General features: G+C 38.1%; 1 long non-coding RNA gene across 14 annotated transcripts in view; it reads right to left on the bottom strand.

Moving 5' to 3' along the window:
* Positions 1-6: 6 nt before the first annotated feature.
* LOC138833133 (uncharacterized) overlaps positions 7-24,371 on the bottom strand; it is a 43,281-nt gene continuing 18,916 nt past the window's right edge. For 9 of the 14 annotated variants that reach the window (XR_011373800.1, XR_011373801.1, XR_011373795.1 and 6 more), the window contains 6 exons: positions 21,976-22,058; positions 21,011-21,150; positions 19,921-20,024; positions 14,124-16,818; positions 2,517-2,686; positions 7-924 (listed from right to left, as the gene is read on the bottom strand). This is a non-coding gene — a long non-coding RNA (uncharacterized lncRNA). Of the gene's footprint in view, positions 925-2,516; positions 2,687-7,380; positions 7,500-14,123; positions 16,819-19,920; positions 20,025-21,010; positions 21,151-21,975; positions 22,059-24,371 lie in introns of all 14 variants that reach the window. The other 5 variants (XR_011373799.1, XR_011373807.1, XR_011373804.1 and 2 more) reach the window with 5 other exon arrangements.

Genomic DNA, 24,371 nt, shown 5'->3' with positions numbered 1-24,371 from the left:
CTTCAGCTCAAGGCTAGCGCTCTACCACTTGAGCCACAGTGCCACTTTCTGGCTTTTTTTCTTTTTGCTTATGTTGTGCTTAGGAATTGAACCCAGAGCCTCAGGCATGCAAGGCAAGCGCTCTACCACTGAACCACCTTCCCAGCCCTGGTGGTTTCTTTTGGTAGTTAATTAAAAAAGAAGAGTCTCACAGGCTTTCCTACCCAAGCTGGCTTTGAACTGCGATCCTTAGATCTCAGCCTCCTGAGTAGTTAGGATGACAGCGGTGAGCCACAGGCTCCTGGCTCTGCTGATTATATTTTAAGCTTAAAATGGAAAAGCTTCTCTTTGAAATCTTCGCTTATGTGTCAAATGTCACTGGAGAGTTGGAACCAATTTACCATGTGTTTATATCATTTCATTCATTCCCTAATGCATTAATTCATTCATAATCCTGTAATATCATAAGCACAAGTCCAATGCTGGCCCTTCTTTCTTGCCATAGGGGGGATTTGGGCATGCCCTTTGAGGCCAGACTCCCAGGAGAGTCAAATGAAGAAATACCAAGGACTGAGGCAAGTACTGAGAAATATAGTCCCCAAATTCCTTCCATGGAATTTTGCTCCAGAATCCATGCTGCCTAAATCCTGGAATAGGTCACCTGCCTAATCTTGTTTCACAGACAAAGTTGGCACAAGTCAGCTGATGCTTTCTGTTGATCTCTCCTCCACATCTTCAGGAAGGAGACCACATAATTACATGACCAGAAGATCATGTGACCGTGTGACCACACGTCTCTTTCGCTGCTCCAAAGATAGCAGACACGTGGGATGGGGAACCACATTGGTTTCTGCATCAGGCTGACTCATTCCTTCTGTCTCTACTCCTTTCCAGCATCACAAATCTTGAGATAATGTTTGCTTGTTCTTCAGTTTTCTGGTCTACCTAATGGGAACAAAGATAATGTTTACCTCACAGGGTGATTGCAAAGCTAACTCATGGGAAGTCTCTGGTCTAGGCCCTGCCTCTAACAGTGCTCAATACACTGTATTCTTTTTCCTATCTGAAAGTGTATTTTGGTCCCAAACAGTACTATTTTCATAAGCAGAGAAGCATGATCATATGCTGTTGCTGTTCAGAAGGAGGTCATCAGCAAAAGGTTGTTGCTCAGACTGGGTCTCTCTCCTGCTTGGGGGCTCGAGTTGTTTGGTCACCCCATGCCTGTCGCTCCCTCAACATGTTAGAATTGAGCTGCATGTCTCACTTTGAACTATGATTATTGCCAGTAAACACTGGGCATAAACTGCATTGGAAATGATTCTTGAAGAGTTTAGTGGGACAGAAAATACACAAATGCAGAACATAGGCAACTAGACTAAGAGCCTTGACCATTGCCAAATGTAGAGTAGCAAAGAGATCAAGGAGAAAACTCCATGATTATTTCATCCACATGAGTCTCTCTGCCTTCGCTTGTGTGTGTGTGTGTGTGTGTGTGTGTGTGTGTGTGTGTGTGTGTGTGTGTGTTTAAAAGAGACAATATTATGATGATATTATATTGTGCTATAGATCCCCCAGATTAGTACCCACAGACGGTTTTGCTTGACCCACAGAAGATTTTAGACTTTCAAATTAGTTTGTCAGGTCTGGTGCCTGTGGCTCACACATGTCATCCCAGATACTCAAGAGGCTGAGATCTGAGGATCAAGGTTCAAAGCAAGCCTGAGCAGACCAACTGGAGAGGCTCTTATCTCCAATTAATCAGCAAAAAAGACAGAGGAAGAGGTGTGGTTCAAGTTGGTAGAGCACCAATCTTGAATTTTTTAAAAAGCTAAATCAGAGCATGAAAACCTGAGTTCAAGTTTCAGTGCCCACTACCACACACAAATTAGTTTTCAACATTTAAAGAATAGATGGTTTCATTCTGCATCTGGAGGAATAGATAGCTGGAGTTGAAAATTGCTACCATTAAAAAATGTCATTCTAGCTGGGAGCTGGTGGCTCACATCTGTAATCCTAGCTACTCAGGGGGCTGAGATCTGAGGATCTCGGTTCAAAGCAAGCCGGGGCAGGAAAGTCTGTGAGACTCCTATCTCCAATAAACCACCCGAAAACCGGAAGTGGCGCTGTAGCTCAAGTGGTAGAGCGCTAGCCTTGAGCTGAAGAGCTGAGGGACAGCGCCCAGGCCCAGAGTTCAAGCCCCATGACTGACAAAAAAAGAAAAAACATCCTTGTAATTATAAAATAAATGATGCACAGAGGGGTTACAGTTCCATAAGTCAAGTCATGAGGACAATTCTTCTTAGCCAGTGGTCACCCCTTCCCATGCTCTCTTGCAGTGTTTCCTCCACTCCCATCTCCACCAGTAAGTTGGATAGTTCATTTAAAAGTGTCCATTGAGTACTGTTACAGCATTGGTTCACCCTTTGTCCCTCCATTTCTATGCCTCCAACTTCCCACCATTTGAAAGGCCAGAAAGGTGATTGGGGGGGGCAGGGGAAAGGGGGCGCTACATTTCCTGGAACTTCATCTCCACTCACCCATATGGCTCAGTGGAGTTTGCTGCCTGCATCCCTGAGCAGATCATCTGCTTAGCATGATCCAGATTCTTCTGAGGGTTCTAACTACAGCAAGGCTTGCTCCATTCTTCCAGCCAAAAGGGGAAATAAAGGCAGATTGATATTTTCCTGTCTGTCTGACATTTCACCCCCTGTCCCAGAAAGAATGTGTATCATTAACTTTATTGATCATAACAGCCATTATTTAGTAGAATTTAGGATGATTTCAGCACCTTCTCTCAATGGATTCTTTTGAATTGTAGGCATTAACTTCTCCCACTTGGTAGAAGAGGAGACAGAAGTTCAAAGAAGCTAAGGAATTTACTGGGCCAACCTCTGATGCAGATTGACTGACAAAACACAACCCCCTGCCCTGGAACATTAAGTAAATATGATAAACTGTACTTCTCTTCTGTTCTTTATCATATCTAAACTGCTACAGGCAAAAGAAATAATAATCCTTGGAGAAGTATAAGATGTTATAGTTGTCTAAAATGGTTCTCATATGGGGCTGGGAAGGTGGCTCAGTGGTAGAGTGCTTGCCTGCATGCATGAGACCCTGTGTTCTATTCCTCAGCACCACATAAGCAAAAAGAAAAAAATCTGGAAGTGGTGCTGTGGCTTAAGTGGTAGAGCGCTATCCTTGAGCTGAAGAGCTGAGGGACAGCGCCCCGGCCCAGAGTTCAGGCCCAACGACCAGACCCAAAATTTAAAAAAATGGTTCTCATACAACAAAAAGAGATGACTATAAGGTCAACAATTAAATTAAAACAATCCTTTGAAAGACTCATATTACTTAAAGAATAACCTAGATAATCATGTATTTACTACTGAAATTAAGTTTTGAATGTATAAAAATGGCACTGAAGCAATAGAGAATGGCCCTAGTTCTCTCTAACCAAATAGACTTAGGGTCCCATATGCAGTTCCCCCAAGAGATAGACAATAACGAATAAACAAACATGCAGAGAATCACAGGAATTTGCACACACAAAGATGGAAAATCTCAAAGTCCACCCCCTGACCCCTCATGGCAGTGCTGTTAAGCATTGAAAGGGGCCCACTGCTTGTGTCTTCAGGAACACCAGCCAATCTCAAAAGGCAGACACAGAAAACTCCCATAGCACTGGACACAGACCGGGCAGAGACCAAGACCAGAGACCAGGCACAGCAACACCCAGTCAGAGACAGCTCCCACTGCCCCACTGCTCAGCCCACAATTGATATGAAGGAACATAGTGGCCTACCAACCTGAAATCTGCAACAATAGATACAGAAATCTGCCACAGCACTGACAGTCATCCAAAACCAGTTCTAGGATCAGTAAGTATCAGGCTGGAGCCACTCACCCCACACAGGAGACCAGTACTGCAGCACTGGTTAGTGACCCACAGAGGTTGATCTGGACCTCTCTCCCTGCTAAGAAGGAACAACACACTTGAAGCACACAAAGAGGCCTGAGCCCTTCCATATTCCCACCACCCCAACTGCTGGCTTCCAGTGGAAGGCTACAGGAACTCCAACTAGACAGGTGCTAGGACCCTGTATCCCCCATAGCACTGGCTATCCAGAGAAAGGTCAGTGTGAGAACCAACGTTCACTCACCCACAGGGACATGCCCCCTCATCCCAGAGTAGTCCAAATCTCGGCCCTCCCTAACAGACAAGTCAGGCACTGGTAGAGGGCTCTCCTGTCAGAAAACACAAACATGTGTGCTAACCAGCCACCTGTAGAGCATTTCCACCAGGAACAGCCAAGTGAATGCATGCACCAGCCCTATACAGGAGTGCAAGCTGCCTAGGTGCCAAACCCTGACGAGAACTGCAGGCCCATTAAACATTTGCAGGTCAAATCACAGGTACATGCTGTCCACCAACAGAGCACACCCTTGTTGGTAGCTGCAGCACTGAACCCTGCCAGGACCCACTGGTCCCTGTCTGGAACTGCAAAAAGAGTAAATGTATGAGTAACAGGCAGAGCACATGTAAACACATACAAGATGCACCAGACCAACTGCTGGTCACTTGTTGGAAGAGAACCAACCCAGGGCCAAGGCACAAAAAAAGCCCTGTGCACAGTGAGGACCCCAATCCTTCTGAAGCCAATGCCTAACCCAGACTCCTGAAGCTAACTTCAGTCCCCGCTGCAGACCAGACCAAGCTCCTTTCAGTTATCCCAGGGCTGATTATGCACACAGGTGCTAGCCAGCTTGGGGACCCTGCTTCAGTTACCCTACCCAGTGTAAACCAGCCCAGGCAAAGTGAAGGCTGTTGGTACCTGACAGGCAAAAATTGGGCCAACAGACAAAGATTAGACTACAGCACCGACAATCCCTGAACCCAAATGCATATACCAAAAGGAAAGATTACAAGAGTCATGGACAGTCAAGAAAACAAACCAAATCCAAAAGCCAGCAGCAATCCAGGAAAGAACTACAGTAACAAGGAAGAAGAAATGGAGGACAAAGGAACCAGTAAAGAAATGATGGCCAAATTGGCCAATGAAATAAAAGGGAAGATGGAAAAGCAATTTCAAGAACACAAAAAGAAATATCAAAGAAATTCCAACACTTCAAAAAAGATACAGACAAAAATAGACACAGTATATACCTCATTAAAAGATAGAATTAACAATGAGACCTGATATAGGAACCATAAGTTGTCAATTTCCACAATGCAAACCATAATGGAAGCTATAGGTAACATAATAAGTGAGATGGAAAATAGAATATCAGGAGTTGAGGATAAAACAGAGAATCTGGAACAGCAATTAATAGGTATGGAAAAAAGAACTCAAAAATTACCAAAAGGAAATCCAAGAATTGGCAGAAAAAGCCAAGAACTCAAATCAACATATAAACTGGGATAGGTGAGATGGAAAAATTTCAAAAGAGTAATGGAACACCTATTCAATAAGATCATTACAGAAAATTTCCCCAATCTTAAGAGAGAAAATCTCACCTGCATAACAGAAGCATATAGAACACCTAGTAGACACGATCCTAGAACACTTCTATACATATCATAGTAAAACCATTAGACCTGAGTAGCAAGGAACTGATTTTAAATGCCACAAAATCAAAGAAGGAATTACATTACAATGGAAAAATCAAAATCGCTGAGGACCTTTCCACATAAACCCTCAATGCAAAGAGCCTGATAATGTAGTTTCCAACAACTGCCTACTCAAATTGGTGTACCCAGAGAAGCTATCGAAATGAAAACCTTTCATGACAAAAATTAAAGAAATTCATGAACACTAAACCCACACTGCAAAAAATAATAAAAGAAGAATAAAATCTGAAGAAAACAATTAAGATCAGGGAATCATATCAGACAGAAATCACTAGAAGATCAATTTAGTAAGTGCAGGGAAAGGAAAGAAGCAACAAGAAAACAAGAAAATGGCAGATAACATAACACATCTCTCTCTAATAATCCTAAACATTAACACACTCAAATTCTCCAATCAAAAGAAAAAGAACTACAGACTGGCTCAGAAAAGAAGATCCATGGGGGAGTTAGGGGGTGAGGGGAGATGGGAAGGAATGGGAAGGGATGGGAAGGGGAAACAAAGGAGGAGGCAACAATACTTGATAATAAATGTACTCATTACTTTGCCCATGTAATTGTAACCCCTCTGTACAGTATTTTCACAATATAAATAAATAAATAGCAAAAAAAGAAAGAAAACAAGATCTATTAATTTATTGTCTCCAAGAGACCCATCTCACAGCCAAAGTAAAAACAAACTCCAAGTCATGTTATGGAAAAGATCTTCCACCCAAATGTACCCTGTAAGAAGGCAGTAGTCACCATATGGATATCTGATAAAAAACAGACTTCTCATTAAAATCAGTACAAAAAGACAATGTAGGTCCCTACATATTAATAAAGGGAATGATCCATAAAGAGAAAATCATAGTGGTCAATGTCTGTGCACCAAACAATAGCGCATCTAAATGTGTTAAACAAAAACTCTTGGATTTACAGAACAAGAAAGACCCAAACAAAATAATAGTGGGAGAGTTTCACACTCCATTCTCACCAAAGGACAGGTCAATCAAACAAAACAAGCCAAGAAGCCTCTGAACTAAATGACACCATAACCTCTTCTCAGTAGCTTGTGGAACATTCTCCAAAATAGATAATTTTATAGTTCACATAAAGAACCTAAACAAATAAAGAGAATTGACATAATCCCTTGCATCCTATTAGACCATAGTGGAATTAAACTAGTTTGTAAGAACAAAGCATACTGTAGAAATTAGTCAAATACAGGGAGGCTGAACAGCACACTACTGAGTAAGACCTGGGTCACAGAAGAAATTAGAAAGTTCTTCCAATTCAATGAAAATGGAAACACATCACAACAGCACCTCTGGGATACAGCAATAACAGTGCTGAAGGGAAAGACCTAAGCATAAAGAAAACAGAAGCAGCTCAAGTAAATAATCTCATGATATAATTAAAATTGCTAGAAAAGGAAGAAAAAAGTTAAATCTAAAGGGAGAGAGATGTTAAAAAAGGTTATGGCAGAAATCGAGATAGAAATTTTTTAAATATACCTGAAATTAATACAACAAAAAGCTTCTTCTTTAAAAAGTGATTAAATTGACAGACCACTTGTGAGGTTACCAAAAATGAAGAAGGAGGAGGAGGAGGAGGAGGAGGAGGAGGAGGAGGAGGAGGAGGAGGAGGAGGAGGAGGAGGAGGAGGAGGAGGAGGAGGAGGAGGAGGAGGAGGAGGAGACAAAACAACAAGATCTGGGATGCCACATGAAAAATTACAAAGTAGGCTTCATCCCACAGATGCAAGAAACATACACAAGATATATACATACATACCTACATGCCACATATGCAAATCCATAAATGCAATTCAGCACATCAACAGAGCCAAGATCAAGAACCACATGATCATCTCAACCGATGTACAAACAGCCTTTGACAAAATCCATCCACTCCTATTCAAAGAATATAAGGCACTTATATTCAAAGAACAGAAGGAAAATTCTTTAAAGCAACAAAAGTAATATATCATAGACCAACAGCCAAAAGAATACTACATGGGGAAAAACTAAAACCATTTTCCCTAAAATCAGAAACAATGCATAGATGCCCACTTTCTCCATTCTGCTTCAATATGGTTACAGGATCCTTAGCCAGAGAAGTAAGGCAAGAAAAGCACATTCAAGGGATCCACATAAGGACAGAAGAAATGAAACTATCCTTATTTGCAGATGACATGCTGTTATACCTGAAGGACCCCAAATACTCCACTCCCAAACTCATAATAGACCACTTCAGCAAAGTAGCAGGATACAAAATTAATCCACAAAAATGAGCAACCTTTGTGTATGCCAACAATGCTCAAGCAGAAAGGGAAATCATGAAAACAACACAATTTGCAATAGCCTCAAATATATATATATATATATAGGAATTAACCTAACCAAAGATGTAAAAGATCTATTTAGTAAAAACTATATACATCTAAAAAAGAAATCAGACACTAGGAAAGTGAAAGACCTCTCATGTTCTTGGAGAGGTACAATCAATATTGTGAAAAAGGCTATACTGCCAAGCACCAGTAGCTCACACTTGTAATCCTAGCTACTCAGGAGGCTGAGATCTGAGGATCACAGTTCAAAGCCAGCTCAGGCAGGACCAAGGCCCCGAGTTCAAGCCCCATGACCAACCAAAAAAAAAATGAAAAAAAAATGGCCCAATAATATAAACATTCAATGAAATCCCCACCAAAATCCCAATGGTGTTCTTTACTGAAATAGAGAAAACAAATAAAAAAATTCATGTGGAACAACAAAAGACCTAAAATAGGCAAAGAAATTCAAGTTCTACAAGGAGCCATGGTAATAAAAACAGCTTGGTATTAGTACCAAAATAGAACCAAAGACCAATGAGATTAGAAGACCTAGAAATAACACCACATACTTTCAGTTATCTGATATTCAACAATGGATCCAAATACATACAGTAGGGAAAACATAGCCTCTTCAACTATTGGTGCTGGAAAAACCAGGAAGCCACATGCATGTTTGTCAACATGCACTAACATCAATTCAAAATGGATTAAAGACCTCAACCTCAGACTCAAAACTCTGAAACTACTGTAAGACAGTGTAGGAGAGACTTTAGAACTTATAGGCTCAGGCAGGAATTTCCTAAATCAAATCCCAGGGGAACTACAGATTGGAGAAAGACTGGACAAATGAAAAGACATAGGTACTAAACAAGGAAGACAGCCAATCAATTGGGAAAAATCTCTACCAGCAATACATCAGACAAGGCCTAATATTCCATATAAACAGGGAACTCAAGAAACTAAGCCCCTCCCAAGTCTAATAAACCAATCACTAAATGGGCAATGGACCTCAAAGGAGGTTTCTTAGAATACAAGGTAAAAATGGCAAAGAAACTGTCATCCCTGGCCATAAAGGAAATTTAAATCAAAACAGTCCTGAGATACCATCTCACCCCAGTTAGACTGGTCAATATTCTGAATTCAGACAAAAACAAATGCTGGCGGGGATGTGGAGAAAAAGGAACCTATTGCACTACTGGAGGGTGTAAACTAATACAACCACTCTGGAAAGCAGTCTGGAGGTTCCTCAAAAAACTAAACATAGACCTTCCCAAAATCCAGCCATACCACTCCTAGGCATTTACTCTGAGCATCATGAACCAGAATATGAACAGGATACCTGCACATCCAAATTCATTGCTGCAATATTCACAACCTCCCACAAGAAGCACTCAGATGTCCCACAACAGATGAATGGATACAAAAAATGTGGTACCTATAGCCAATGGAATTTTAAACAGCCATTACAAAGGATAAAATAATGGCATTTGTAGGGGAATGGATGTAACTAGAACAAATCATGTTGAGCAAGGTAAGCCAAGATTATGGAGACAAAAGGTGCATGAGCTGGGCGTCAGTGGCTCACGCCTGTAATCCTAGCTACTCAGGAGGATCACAGTTCAAAGCCAGCCCGGGCAGGAAAGACTGTGAGACTCCTATCTCCAATAAACCACTAGAAAAATGGAAGTGGCGCTGTAGCTCAAGTGGTAGAGCACTCGCCTTGAGCTGAAGAGCTGAGGGACAGCGACCAAGCCCAAAGTTCAAGCCTCATGACCAACAACAGCAACAAAAAAGGTGCATGTTCTCTCTGATATGCAGATGTTAGATTTAAAGCACAACAAGATATGATCAAGTATACAGGGTTCTAGACACAGATATATAGTGAGACCAAAAGAGGATAGCCTTAGGAGAAAAGCACCAAAATGTAATACACAAGCAGCTCTTCATATATATATATATATATATATATATATATATATATATATATATATATATATATATGTATATATATATAAATCATAGACATATATATAAAATCATACACATATTGAAAAGAACTCCAAAGAAAACAAAGGACCTTTTCTTAATTTGTCTTATCATTTTTAGATGACTCTATTTTTTTACCTCATATATGGTGTATTCACATGCATATGTGAAAGAAGGTGGGGACAGAGCACAGAATCAGTGGAAGACAAGTAAAAATAGATAGCAGTGGGGCTCATCAACTGCATTGGACATTGATGTAAGTGAACCAAGCAACTAGTGGAGGAGATGGAAAGAAAGGCAAGAGAGAATGAGGGAACAGATGATACTAAGGAAAAGGAAAGAAATGTACTTATCACCTGACATATGTAAATGTAACCTCACTGTATATCACATCTAAAACATCAATAAAGTAATTTTTTAAAGCTATGTATAATGGGGAATGGTAATACTCAGCACTGTGGAGGCAGAAGCAAGGGGACTGCAAGTTCAAAGCCATCTCTACAGTAAAATTTTTTGTCTCAAAAAAACAAAAAAAGGATATGGATGTTACAGGTCTTGATAGACCATGTGAGGTTCTGGGTTAGATCTCTAGCACAAAACAAAACAAAACAACAACAACAAGAACTAGTCTTTGTATAATTAATTTACAGTGATAATTACTGAAAGAAATGGCCTATATAGGGCTGGGAAGGTGGCTCAGTGGTAGAGCGCTTGCCTTGCATGCATGAGGCCCTGGTTTCGATTCCTCAGCACCACATAAGCAAAAAGAAAAAAAACCCGGAAGTGGCACTGTGGCTCAAGTGGTAGAGTGCTAGCCTTGAGCTGAAGAGCTGAGGGACAGCGCCCAGGCCCAGAGTTCAGGCCCCACGACTGGACCCAAAAATAAATAAATTAATTAAAATGCCAAAAAATATTAAAAAAAAAGAAATGGCCTATATAAATAAAAACCAAGAAAGAAACCAACTAAAATGGTGCACAATAGAATCTGGCAGGGGGGAAAACTACAAAGGAAACATCACATCTGCAAAATCTGGTTTCAAGAAACATTAGTATGTATAAAAATCTTCAATATATAATTAATTTTTTAAAAAAGTTTTTAATTCCTCCTAAAACCTCTAGACCAAATTTTTTTTTCACTGAAGAATTCTGTCAGGTGATTTTGACACAGTAAATAATTTTACAATAAATGATGTCCTAGGAGTTGGCACTTGTAGTTATAAAATGTGGCATGGGAAAATTGGGAGGGAGCAGAGGAAGGGGTGATATTGTCCAAAAGAAATGGACTCATTAATTGCCTTATGAAATTGTAACCATTCTGTACATCAACTATATAATTATAAAAATATTTTTAAATATGCCAAGTTAAAAAAAAAACCTCATAGGTCTAAACATAACCCACAAACTACAACACTTTAAATGAAAGCACATGAAACTTCATGTATTTGTGTTGCTTTGAAAATGACCTCTGTGTACACTTTAGTGGGGTTTTTTGTTTGTGGTTTTAGTTTTGTCTTTGGATTGTTGTTCTTCATCACTGATGTCATGAAGCTTGGACTCAGCCTGGGTGCTGTCACTGAGCTCTTTAGTTCGAGGATAGTGGTCTACCATTTTGAGCCACATCTCTAATTTCAGGTTTTGAGGACTGTTCATGAGTGCGCCACTAGCACCCGGCTACACTTCGGATTTTATTATTTTTTGTCGGTTGTGGGCCTTGAACTTTGGGCTTGGGTGTTGTCTCTTCAAAATTCTACCACTAGAAACAGGGTCAATTCCGGTCTTCTGAAGATTATAGTCTTACGGACTTTCTTGCTGGCCAATACTAATACTGTGTCTTTGAGAAATCATTAACGACAGCCCGAGATTTCTATAGGTAACAAAGGCCTGGATATTTTTTCATGACAAGTTGATTAAAGACAAAGCATTGGGGAAGCTTTACAGATATTTAAGAAAAGGACACAAAACACCATCTCTAGAAAGATGGCTTACATTTACATTTTCATTCTAAGAAGGCACCCTCTAAAACTTCCTTTCTATTCATAAAGTACAAGTAATTCCATCAAAAGATAGCAGCAGCACATAAATAGTCTGCAATATGATACAAAAACAGCAAAGATGTAAGCCATAACATATTATGTAAAGAACTGAAAATATTCAAACAAGACCAAGAAAAATGATCCCATTTACACTATGTATCTCCTATAAGCTTACTTATAGTACAGCATTATATGGGCCAACCTTGTCTATCTGCTTGTTTTCATTGCCAATTAGGCAGAAAATAGCCACAAGTGAAGGTGTGATACAAGAGGTAGACCTCAAGCCTTTAACAAAAAGCCAAGTAAGAAAAGCAAGTTCCTGACTTCAAACCCCAGTACTAGCACAAAAAATAAAATAAAACTATTATTATCTCGATGAAAATAATAGGGAAGGTAGTGCCATTACATCAGCATTTTAGAGCTTAAATATAAATAAATTGATGTTATTTAAATGAAATTATGAATGTATATGGAGGAAACAGAGATTATGTTTTCTAACTGTGGAGTCAGGGAGGAACTTTAAAGCAAAATGTAAATATCAGAAACAAGAAAAAAAGATGGACTAATTTTGGCATAAAATAGTATGTTGGTATATATCACTAACAAAAACTAGAATAACATATTTGAAAAAAAATAATCTGCAACATATTTGATAGGTAATATATGTTGTAAAAATATTTTTAAGCTTTCAGATGCAGAGTGGTAGCTCAACAAAATGAAGCTGGAAATTGAAATATAACAGGGGAAAGTAAAGGGGAGGAGTGTAAATGAATGAAGAGTGGGTAGTAATGGCAGTATGCAGTGATAATATTCAATGCATATCCTATGAAATGAGGAAAGTTGAAGAAATGGCTTGGGTTGGTGAGAGGGAGGTGGTAGAATGATGATAGGATTGATATTGAGTAAGATACTTTGTACTTATAAACTGGTACATTGACAGATAAACCCTTTGTACAACTACTTGAAGATAATCAAAATATAAAAAACAAAAAAAATTTAGCTGGGTGCCAGTGGCTACAAATGTAACTCTAGCTTCTTAGGAGGATTTGAGTATTGAAGCCAATCTGGGCAGGAAAATCCATGAGATTTTCACCTCTAATTAATCACCAAAATGTCAGAAATAAAAGTTCTGGCTCAAGTGGTAGAGCACTAGCCCCAAGCAAAAAGAGTTCAAAAATAGTGCCCAGACCCCATTGTTCAAGCCCTGTACCAACAGACACACACACACACACACACACACACACACACACACACACACACACACACACACACACACACACACACACACACACAAATGTCTCAAAACTCACTAAAAAGAAATCTTCCTAGGCTGGTAGTAGTGACTCACACCTCTAATCCGAGCTACTCAGCTTGATATCTGAGGCACTTAGTTCAAAGACAATCCAAGCAAGAAGATCCTTGAGCCTTATATGTAAATAAATAATAAAAAACCAGAAGAGGGGCTGTGGCAATACACAATACAGGCACAAAAGGCAAAACAAAACTTGTTTCAGTCAAATAACATCATATATTATACTCAGAGTAATATAAATTGTCAAAAAGACCTTTTGAAAATATATACAAAAAGCACTAAAAGTACTAGTACCCTTTAACCCACTGGCTGTAACAAAACAATAAAAGAGAGGCAATTGATAAGCTAAGATGATGTTTACCATGCTAATTCATAACTTAAAAAGTGAAGAAACATATAAACTAGCTAGTAGGTGATTGAATAATACAATACTTTTTATCATGACATTCAGACATACAATGTTAGTCTACGTATATATTTATGTAGATAGATGATAAATAGCTAGATAGGTAGATATATGAGCAGAAATATATTTGCTGCTAATTATTCAATATTAAAAGCCTCCACAAGCATTTATATATTCCTATTCTAAGTTCTTGTCTCCTGCCTCAACATAAAAGGAAAATAAACATCCATAACTAGCATTTTACTTTTACAGGAACTGAGCACAATCTTCTCAAACAGGTCACTCCATCTTTCACCACACAGTCAAGCCCTCTACTTTTTAAATTTACATATCTCCTTTTTAAATTTGAGGCTAGAATTCTTACACTTCTCCCCCCTCCTCTCTCGTGACAACTAAAAGTGTAAATGGTCATCATGTTTTTTAAATACGCTCATTGAAGCCAGGACCCAATCACCTTCTTAGTCTTACTTTATTTCCATTCTTTTTGTTGTTGTTGTTGGTCATGGGGCTTGGATGCTGTCCCTCAGCTCTTCAGTTCAAGGTTAGCACTCTTAACACTTGATGCACAGTGCCACTTCCAGTTTTCTGAGTGGTTTATTGGAGATAAGAGTCTTATGGCCTTTCCTGCCTGGGTTGGCTTTGAACCGTGATCCTCAGATCTCAGCCTCCTGAGTAACTAGGATTACAGGTGTGAGCCACCAGTGCCCAGCCTCACTTTATTTCCAAAAGAAAGCGTCCAGCTCTCAAAGCAGAGCCTTATACAAAACATGTACCAAATAAATTTATTCCATTAACATTTTCTATGTACTTACTGCATGACAGCAGGACAATACAATACTGTGTTTGGATCTCAAAAATCATGAAATATGTTCATGTATAAATATGACTAGTGCTTGGGAAAATTGGGAAGTGGAGTAGAAGTATCAATAGGTTATTGATATATTATTATCCTCACAATAGTATGTATATTAGCTCAAATTCCCAAAAATAGCTCAACAATGTCTTATGCATGTTTTAAATATTTGATAACAATATGTCTATATAAATATATCAAGTATCAATAGATATTTGGGAATAAGAGAGGTAAAATAGAGAAAAAAGGCTTTGATTAACCTAGACATAAACAATAAACAAGTACTACTATACTGAAGCCTGTATCTTGAGAGGTGGAGATTAACACTGTCAAATTCAGATTCACCATACATCTTCCAAGAATACAATTCTGAAGATATATAAGCAAAAGTTATGGTTATAGTTTGGAAAGAATCCAATGATAGATCTGAAGTTTGTCTTCCTTTCTTAGGGAAATAGAAATGTAAGAGGAAGATATCAAAACATTCCCAACACAACAGTTGATTTCCTCCTGGTATCATTTAGTGCATTTTTAATCTAACTTGACTCATTTTCTAAATTGTTACAGTTCCTCAAACTATGGTGCAGAATGACAATATGAAAAGAATGCAAATGCAGTGAGACAAAGGTAATCTCTACAAATTAGTTCATTTAAACTTGCTTGCTATTTTCTCATTCAAAAATGCTATACTGATGCATTTCACTCAAAGTGGATTTCACTCAGTATTCTTTTGCTTGCTTGCATTTTGAGTTCTGCTGCCTACTTTGTTAGCATAGGGTTGAGTAAGGGCAGTTCATGCTGCAAAACACAAGAAAAAAAACAGAATGTCTGTAATCTTAATGCAAAATGTTGCCATCTATTGTTATAGGAAATGATATTGAAATTTCAAAACCTAAATGAGTAAGATGAATCAGTAACTGAATAGAATTTGTCACATAATGTTTCCAATGGGAATAATAAAACAGTACAATCATCAAGGCATTTTTAAAAAGAAAAGAAAAGGTAGGCATGGTGATTCACATCTGCAATCCCTACTCATTAGACTGAGGAAGATCATTGTTCAAGGTCAATATGAGACAAAACTTTACAAGACCCTATTCTCAACCAGAAAGAGTGTAGAGGTGTACACCTATCATCTCAGCTAGGGCACGTAGACACAAACACACACACACACACACACACACACACACATACACACACACACACACACACACACACACACACACACACACACACACACACACAAAGAACAAGAGGATTACAGCCTATGCTGGCTCATGCCAAAACCAGAGATTTTTATCTCAAAACTCACAAGCACTTCTGTGCTCATAAGAGAGTAATTGAGGGGGCTGGGAAGGTGGCTCAGTGGTAAAGCGCTTGCCTTGCATGCCTGAGGCCCTGGGTTCGATTCCTCAGCACCACATAAGCAAAAAGAAAAAAATCCGGAAGTGGCACTGTGGCTCAAGTGGTAAAGCGCTAGCCTTGAGCTGAAGAGCTGAGGAACAGCTCCCAGGCCCAGAGTTCAGGCCGCACAACCGGACCAAAAAAAAAAAGAGAGAGTAATTGACTACCATGTCAAAGACTTGATTTCAAATCCTAGTATTTCCAGAGAAAAAATACTTTAAATGATGATAATATAGCAACTTTCAATTGACTATCCTTTGAAAAAGGGGACTTAAAGATAGATATTTGAGGCATCTGAACACTGGTTTTAAGGTGAAAGTTTCCAAGAGTTGGCTGGGAAGGAATTCTGGACATGGGTTCTCTGCAGTTTTTCAGTGCATGAAAATACCATGGCAATTCAGAAAATTTCGGCATGAGCCAAGGAGACCTAGGGTTTCTCCTATTCCATCCTGTAATGTTTTCGGAGTGTCTGCTTTGACTTCGAGGTCTTTGATCCATTTGGAATTGATTCTGGTGTAGGGTGATATATAAGGATCTTGCTTTAGTTTTCTACAAGTAGTTAACCAATTTTGCCAGCAACATTTACTGAAGAGGCTGTCTTTCTTCCATTCTATTTTTTTAGCTCCCTTTTCAAAGATTAGATGGCTATAGGTCTGTAGGTTCATTTCTGGGTTTTCAATTCTATTTTATTGGTCCTGAGGTCTGTTCTTATGCCAATACCAAGCTGTTTTGATTACTATGTCTTTATAGTAGAGTTTGAAATTTAGTATTGATATTCCTCCAGCAGTGTTCTTTCCGTTGAGGAGCGTTTTTGCTATTCGGGGTCTTTTATTGTTCCATATGAATTTTTGGATTGCCTCTTCTATTTCCTTGAAGAAAGCAGGCCAAAATTTTCTGAATAGAGACCTGGAAACACAACAAATCAAAGAAAGTTTGGACAAATGGGATTGCATGAAGTTGCAGAGCTTCTGCATGGCAAAGGACATAGCTAGCAAGATCAATAGAAAGCCCACCGATTGGGAGAAGGTCTTCACTAGCCATACAACAGACAAGGGTCTCATATCTAAAATATACTTGGAACTCAACAAATTAAACCCCCACAACAAATCCTCAAAGAAACAACTGTCCAATAAATAAGTGGGCTAAAGACTTAAAGAGAAACTTCTCTGAAGAAGAAAGAAGGATGGCCAATAGACACATGAAGAAATGCTCAACATCCCTAGCCATAAAAGAAATGCACATCAAACAACATTGAGATACCACCTCACTCCAGTTAGAATGGCAAAAATCAAGAACTCTAACAACAACAGATGCTAGAAGGGATGTGGACAGAAGGGATCCTTACTTCATTGTTGGTGGGAATGTAAACTTGTTCAACCACTTTGGAAAGCAGTATGGAGGTTCCTCAAAAGACTTCACATAGAGCTCCCCTATGATCCAGCAATCCCACTTTTGGGCATTTACCCAAATGTTTACAAACAAGACCACACTAAAGCTACCAGCACAACTATGTTTATTGCAGCATTATTTACCATAGCTCAGATATGGAACCAACCCAGATGTCTCTCAGTAGATGAAAAGATCAAGAAAATGTGGTATATATAAACAATGGAATTCTATGCCTCCATCAGAAAGAATGACATTGCCCCATTTGTTAGGAAATGGAAAAACTTGGGAAAATTATATTAAGTGAAGCAAGCCAGGTACAAAGAAACATAGGTCCCATGGTTTCCCTTATTTGCAATATCTAGTATATATATGAGTCAAGCGGAAAAGGTCAGATAATGTGATGTTAGGAAAATGAACCCTTAGATATGTATTTTAATGTTTTTTTTCTTTCATGCATTTGTTTCTAATGCATTTGTAAGATTATTTCTTTGTTGCTTTGTATGTCCCTCCCCCACAGGATAACCCCTGCTTTCACTATATTTGATGTCAGTATAACTTGTGGAGGAGATGGAGAAAAACAAGTCGTTTAAGGATACAGGTGGACCTGTTGCAACAATGAGAAGTACAAGTTGTCATGTCGAAAATGAGCTTTACAACGTTGGTGTGGGGGTGGGAGGTGGGAGGATTGGGTTGGAGGGTGGGGAGGAGGCTGGGAAGGGATGTGAAGTGTAAACAAAGGAGGAGGCTGCAATGCTTGATAAGAAATGCACGAATTATCCTGCGCATGTAATTGTAACCCCTCTGTACAGTATGTTCACAAAAATAAAAAAAAAATAAAATAAAATACCATGGCAAGGGCACTGAAAACCAGTGAAATAGAAATCTCCCTTTTATTTTACTGCAAGTCTTCAGAAATACAAGAGAAGCCTCATTGGTCTAAAGACTGTAACAAGAGTATTGTTTCATTAGGAGATAATGGTGTTTTTCAGCCACTGTCTTCTTCTAATACATGGAACAGATTTTAGTAAATATTGCGCAATTGATTCTGTACAACTTAAAATTTTGAGGCATGGAGTAAAACCAGATCTTTGGAATCAAGAATCAAAAATAGAGCAGTATAACTTGGCAGAGTTAAAGAGGGAACAAGAAACAAAGGAAGTAAACAAGAACGAATAAGGGAAGGGCTAAGAAAATATTATAAGTAAAAGAATCAACACATTAAAAAACTGAAGCCTATCAAAATACATCGAAGTATCCTATTGACTTGGTCAACCCTTCTACATTTAGTTCTATCCTAGTTATTATGGCTGCTCAGTCTCTGAAAGCTCAGATCTACAATGTTTAGAATTAAGAAGTAAATTGATACAATATAAAAAATAGGAAAGTAGCACATTTTTTTTCATTTCAACTTATTCACATCCTTCAAATTTAAAATACATAATGGGAAAATACAGTTAAATAATTACCTGGTAGAGCCAATAAAATTTGACTCAGTTTGGGGGAAAAGATTAAGGTGGTTATGGATTTAGAATTTCTTACAATGACATTATGTACAAGACATTATGTCGAAAAATGAATCTTACAACTTTGGCGGGGGTGCGAGAGCACGGGATGGGAGGGCAGGGATGGTAAGGTGGAGGCAACAATGCTTAATAAGAATTGTACTCATGGGCTGAGAAGGTGGCTTAGTGGTAGAGAGCTTGCCTTGCATGCATGAGGCCCTGGGTTTGATTACTCAGCACCACATAAACAAAAAGAATAAAGCCGGAAGTGGTGCTGTGGCTCAAGTGGTAGAGCACTAGCTGTGAGCTGAAGAGCTGAGGGACAGTGCCAGGCCCAGAGTTCAGGCCCCATGACCGGACCACCCACCCAAAAAAAAGAATTGTACTCATTACCTTGCTCATGTAATTGTAACCCCTCTGTATGGTATTTTCACAATAATAAAAACTTATTACTAGTAAGTTTTAGCAATGTTTATCTTACATCTCTAATTTTGATGATCATCAAAAGAAGTCTGACTCTTAAAAGAACTTATGTTCTTATACAAATAGAATATTTATCTGAAAAGTAAAGCTTTCCTTTAAATGCTAATTTCTTCAATTGGCTACTTCATCATGAGATTTGAAGTTTATTGTCTTTCTTCTAGAGTTGATTTTTTGTTATCAGCAGTTATAAGAATAAGTCAAATGCATGATTTCAAAAGAACATCTGGATAGTAGAACATTTGCCTAGCACAAGTGAGAGGTCCTGAGTTTGATCCTCAGTAGCCCAAGAGAAGGTGGAGGAGGAAGATGTAGGCAGAAAGGGTGTAATGGGTGTGCAGAAGGATAAAAAGGAAGAGAAAGCAGAAGTAAAGCATCATATTATTCACTGTGAAACTGGTAGAAAAGCATGACCTTATTCTGTTATTTCTGATGACACTATAAGCAGGAGGATTCATAGATTTCTCATAAGGAACAAAAGTGCTGAGCCATACCCAGGATTGGAAAAAGCAATTGTTCCTGTTTCCATCATGTTAAATGTTTGTATGTTGGTTACCCTGAGGATAATTTCTTTCAAAATTATCTCTATTTTTCCTGCAATTAACTTCATGTCTACGTATCTATAGGTTTAACTTACCTAGGTTTTAGTTTGATGTGTTTTCTCTCTTGAGTTGAAGAGGTAACTGTGAAGAGTATGGGGCTCTGAAATGGAATTAACTTTGTCCAGAATGTTATCTTGTGCTGTCAAAATAGTTACAATAAATATTTAAAGATCTGTGATGTATCATGCATCATATAGCAAGCAGCTAATGTATTAATGACATACTTCTGGTGTACATTAATGACTGAGATTTCTGATGTACTTATTAGTAAAGTTTTTTAATCTCTCTTGTGTACTTACTTGTAAAGTTTTTTTTACTGTCTTCAAGTATAGCTACATATGCATTTGTCTGACCATATATCATTGCAAGTATGGCTAATTTCTTAGGGTTCCTCATTACATGGTCATTTTATGGTACCTCCAAATTTTTTGGTTGTCAGAGCCAAGGGTGTTTTATTTCCCGTCTAACTGCCATGAATTCCCACAATGATGAAAACTCATTGGGTGGTTAGTTGAGATCCTCAGTAATCCGTGGCTTATATTTACATTTTTCTCTTAAGAAGAATTTTTTATTAATATCAGAACTTAATATTAATATTACAATATAATATAATCATATTATAATAACATTATTAGTATTGAGGCTTTTCTTGGCCATTCCTTGAGGATTTTCCTTGGAAATCTATTGTCTTTTTCTAGGTATAATTGTGTATCCTACCCCCAAGGATTTTGAGATCCAAGGTTTCAGAGATCCAAATTTCAAGCAAATCATTCAGAACTCTGTTTATATTGCCTACTTTTATATTAATTTACAGCACTATGCCTTCAAAATACTTTATAAATTTGCCCATTCTTCTGTCCTCAAGAATTTGGACAGGCTTTTAAACAATATCTTAGAAATCTATTCTCTTGGTGCTTTATGTACTACTTCACTTACCTTATTAGGATCTGTTAACCATAATCTTCTGGTACTATTGCTCTTATCTTTTTTCTAATCTTCTCTGTGGGGTATCATGTATCCCCTGAGGTGAGACCAATTTTAGGCCATATATGGTTCCCTCATCTGTCTCATCTTTCTTCCCAGACATAAGTATTAAGAACTAACTTAGCTAGTTTTCTTGCTCACCTGAATGATTTCTCAGTACAATGTAATTCAATAGTACATCTTACAGATGAATAATCAGAGATGTGTGATCTTAGATTTCCTTTTCTTCTTTCTGTTAAGTCAAATATATGCCTTCCCAGTTCTCCAAACCTCAAAACAATCTGTATAAAAAAATAAGGCATCAAAGGTATATGATAATTGGTTATTATTTTTCATGAAGTTTTTTTTTAATGACTGGTAGACAGGACAGACAGAAATGGCTGCCTTGCTTTTGAAGTTTTTTTTTTTTTTTTTAATGACTGGTAGACAGGACAGACAGAAATGGCTGCCTTGCTTTCCCTTCATCTGGTTCACCTAATTCCATTTTGGACATTTTGAGATGTGTTATCACCTCAACCTACAGCTACATTCAGAAATCACTAATCATGGAAGTTATTTTGCTACTCTTATTCTGAATGATTATTCAATTATTTTACTGAATATCAATATAAGTTATGATATGCCACTTTCAAAATAAAGAACAGAAAACAATTATCACTCATACAATGCTATTCATTCATTAATCATTTAACAAATATATTTTGAACAGTTTTGTGGGTTGGGGGACATGGGTATATCTGCTGTACTGGAGCTTGAATTCCAGGCCTGGGTGCTGTCCCTGAGCTATTTTGCTTAAAGCTAAAGCTCTACTACTTGAGCCACTTCTGACTTTTACATAAGTTAATTAGATATAAGGGTCTCACAGGCTTTCCTGCTCAGTCTGGCTTTAAATTGTAATTCTCGGATCTCAGACTCCAGAGTGGCTAGGATTGCAAGAATGAACTATTGGGCCGAGCTGAGAGCTAGAGATATAGTGTTGAGCAAAAACATTATATCTAGTCTTATAAACTGTAAGTCTTCTACAGAAAAGGGTCATTAGACAATTACCACACAAAACAAGTAAAGAATAGCATTAATTCCACAAGGTGCAAAGCAATTGTACTCACCTATTCAAGTCCACAATTGAAGGGCAAGCTGATACAAAAAGTTTTCCCAACAGACAAGGAAAGTTTACAGGAACCCAGGAAGCCTGTGAATAACAACTTCCTTTAGATAGGTAGAGTTGAATATCAGCACTTTCCTGTTTCCTCTAAAGATGCTTTTGGTCTAAACCCTTTATCTCTGAGGAGTTAGGTGAGTCACAAAGGAATGGATTGGTCTCAGAGAGCCTTGTTTCCTAGTAGTGATCAAGAACCCTGAGTATCCCATGTTATAACCTCAGGTGAGGGATGTCTTTTTTATACTGTCCTGGAGCAGCTGGAGGTCTATAGACATAATGAGATAAGACAATATTCAGTAAGCTAGAAGACATTTATCTGCACTTGCTGTTAGCAAGGAAGCTTCTCCCCATAGTTTTCAAAGGTCTAGCCTCTCTAGAGTAGGTTCAGTTTTGGACAAGTGGGTGGAAGAGCCATGAAACCGGAGAATCAGCAGGAATTTTGCCAAAAAGAAATTGCCCATTCACTTTAGGGTGAAAAATGTATTTTAGTAAGACTTAGAAGAGTGTGGCTTCTCATCAGTGGCACAAGCTCAGCAGCATCATGGGACAAGCCACTGATACATGCTGCACTGCAGGAACTCCAAAACATGACAAGAAATGTTACAAATGCTATCATACATCATATCTTTTTTGTAATGTGTACAGAAAAGCTATATGCATATATAGAACCAGTAAGTAGTCTCTCTTGGGGCCAAGTATCAGAATGGGGTTTGCCACATTGACCCCAAGATGGGATGCATCATAATTGCATGGGGTATGGCATGGTAGGGTATGTCTGTAATCTAGGCTATTAAAAAATTAGAGGCAGAAAGAATTACTTGAGCCCAGGAACATAAGCCTAGCCAAATATAACATAAGCCAGACAAACAGCAAACAAAAAAGCATTAGTAGCTCCCCAACTGGCAGGGTAAAGAGGCTTCATGGAGGCAGTACAGGTACCAGTCCTTGTCTTTAATTGTTCCAGTCCAGGGACCACACATGAGAGTAATGAAGCCTTTCGATCTGTGAAGATTTGGCCTGAATTATCACAGCATGTAGCACCTAAAATGCATGACCAGTAATAAAACTGCACCATTATATACATCTAATCCAGATAAGCTTTCAGAGAGCAAAAATATTTTTAAAAATACAGAAAAGAAATTCAAATAAACACATGCTCCACTTTTGTATTCTTATTTATTATCTCAGTAGCAAGTTCATAAATAGATGAGGGAGCCATCTGGGGTAGAAATGATAAAGGAATGAAATAGAAGGAAAAAGTTGTTTTTTCTGACTACATTGCCTTATATTTTGTAACGAAAGATCTTCTCAGTCTATGTACTCTCTCAGAAGTTCGTATACAGAACCTTCTATAGAGGAGAAAGAAGATCAACTGACTTGTCTGGATGGGATCCTTACAGATCCCATTTCTCCTAAGCTGGTGGGTCTTAGGATTCTTGCACTGCATATGGAAAAGTCAGACCCATAAAAATACATACTTATATCTATTTTTTTCCAAAAACTTCCATGTATTTATTACTCAGTTCATTCTTAGAGCAAAGTAAAAGAAAAAGGGAAATCAGACTTTTAATTTAAACTACAAATATTTCTGGGTAGTATTAAATATTTCAGTCTGAATTATGTAGAGCATAAATATTTATGAATTATCTTGATTCTTCTCCAATGTAGGAGTTGTGCATAACTTTGTTATGAGCTTTGTATTTTTTTTCTAAAACCATTGGAAAATGGGCCATGTTTGCTTTTGTTTCTTGAATGACTACACTCACTTCATCCTGACAGTCTTTGTAAAAAGACCTGGTAAACAGCCCTTTTAAATATATACATCATGTTGAACGCATAGAAAAACATATCTATTGAAAGTTAAAAATCCATTGTTGTTCTATGTTAAGCAAATCAAACAAATTTGTCACACAATACCCAGTCTTTATAAATTGGTTCTAAATTGATACACTAAAAAAAATCTAGTGATTTTTCATTGTTTATATGGTGAATTTGTCTAAGTTGTCAAATCCCTTTGATTTCTTTTAATTTTATGTCCAAGACTGGAACTCTAAATCAGTATATTCTGCTTTCGCTCATTGGCTCTACCAACTAATCCAAGCTTCCAACCTCAATTTAATCCCCTTTAAAATAAGAATAACTGATTTAGGAGTTACTCTTTTGCTTACTTCTGTTTTTTTCTATAATGTTAAATAATTTTTGATGCAGTTAAATCATATTTCCATTGTTAAAAATGTTTTAGGATGTTGTTCCATTACATAATCCCTGTACTTGGTTTTCTAGAATGATTCTTAAATAACTCTAGTCATTTTAGTTGGACAGAAAGCTCTACAAACTGAGATT

This window comes from Dipodomys merriami, unplaced genomic scaffold (genome assembly GCF_024711535.1).
Source record: "Dipodomys merriami isolate MVZ:Mamm:240054 unplaced genomic scaffold, mDipMer1.0.p SCAF_2008, whole genome shotgun sequence".
Taxonomy (NCBI): domain Eukaryota; kingdom Metazoa; phylum Chordata; class Mammalia; order Rodentia; family Heteromyidae; genus Dipodomys; species Dipodomys merriami.
Note: the sequence above shows the minus strand (reverse complement) of the source record. Positions and strands in the feature narration are given on the sequence as shown.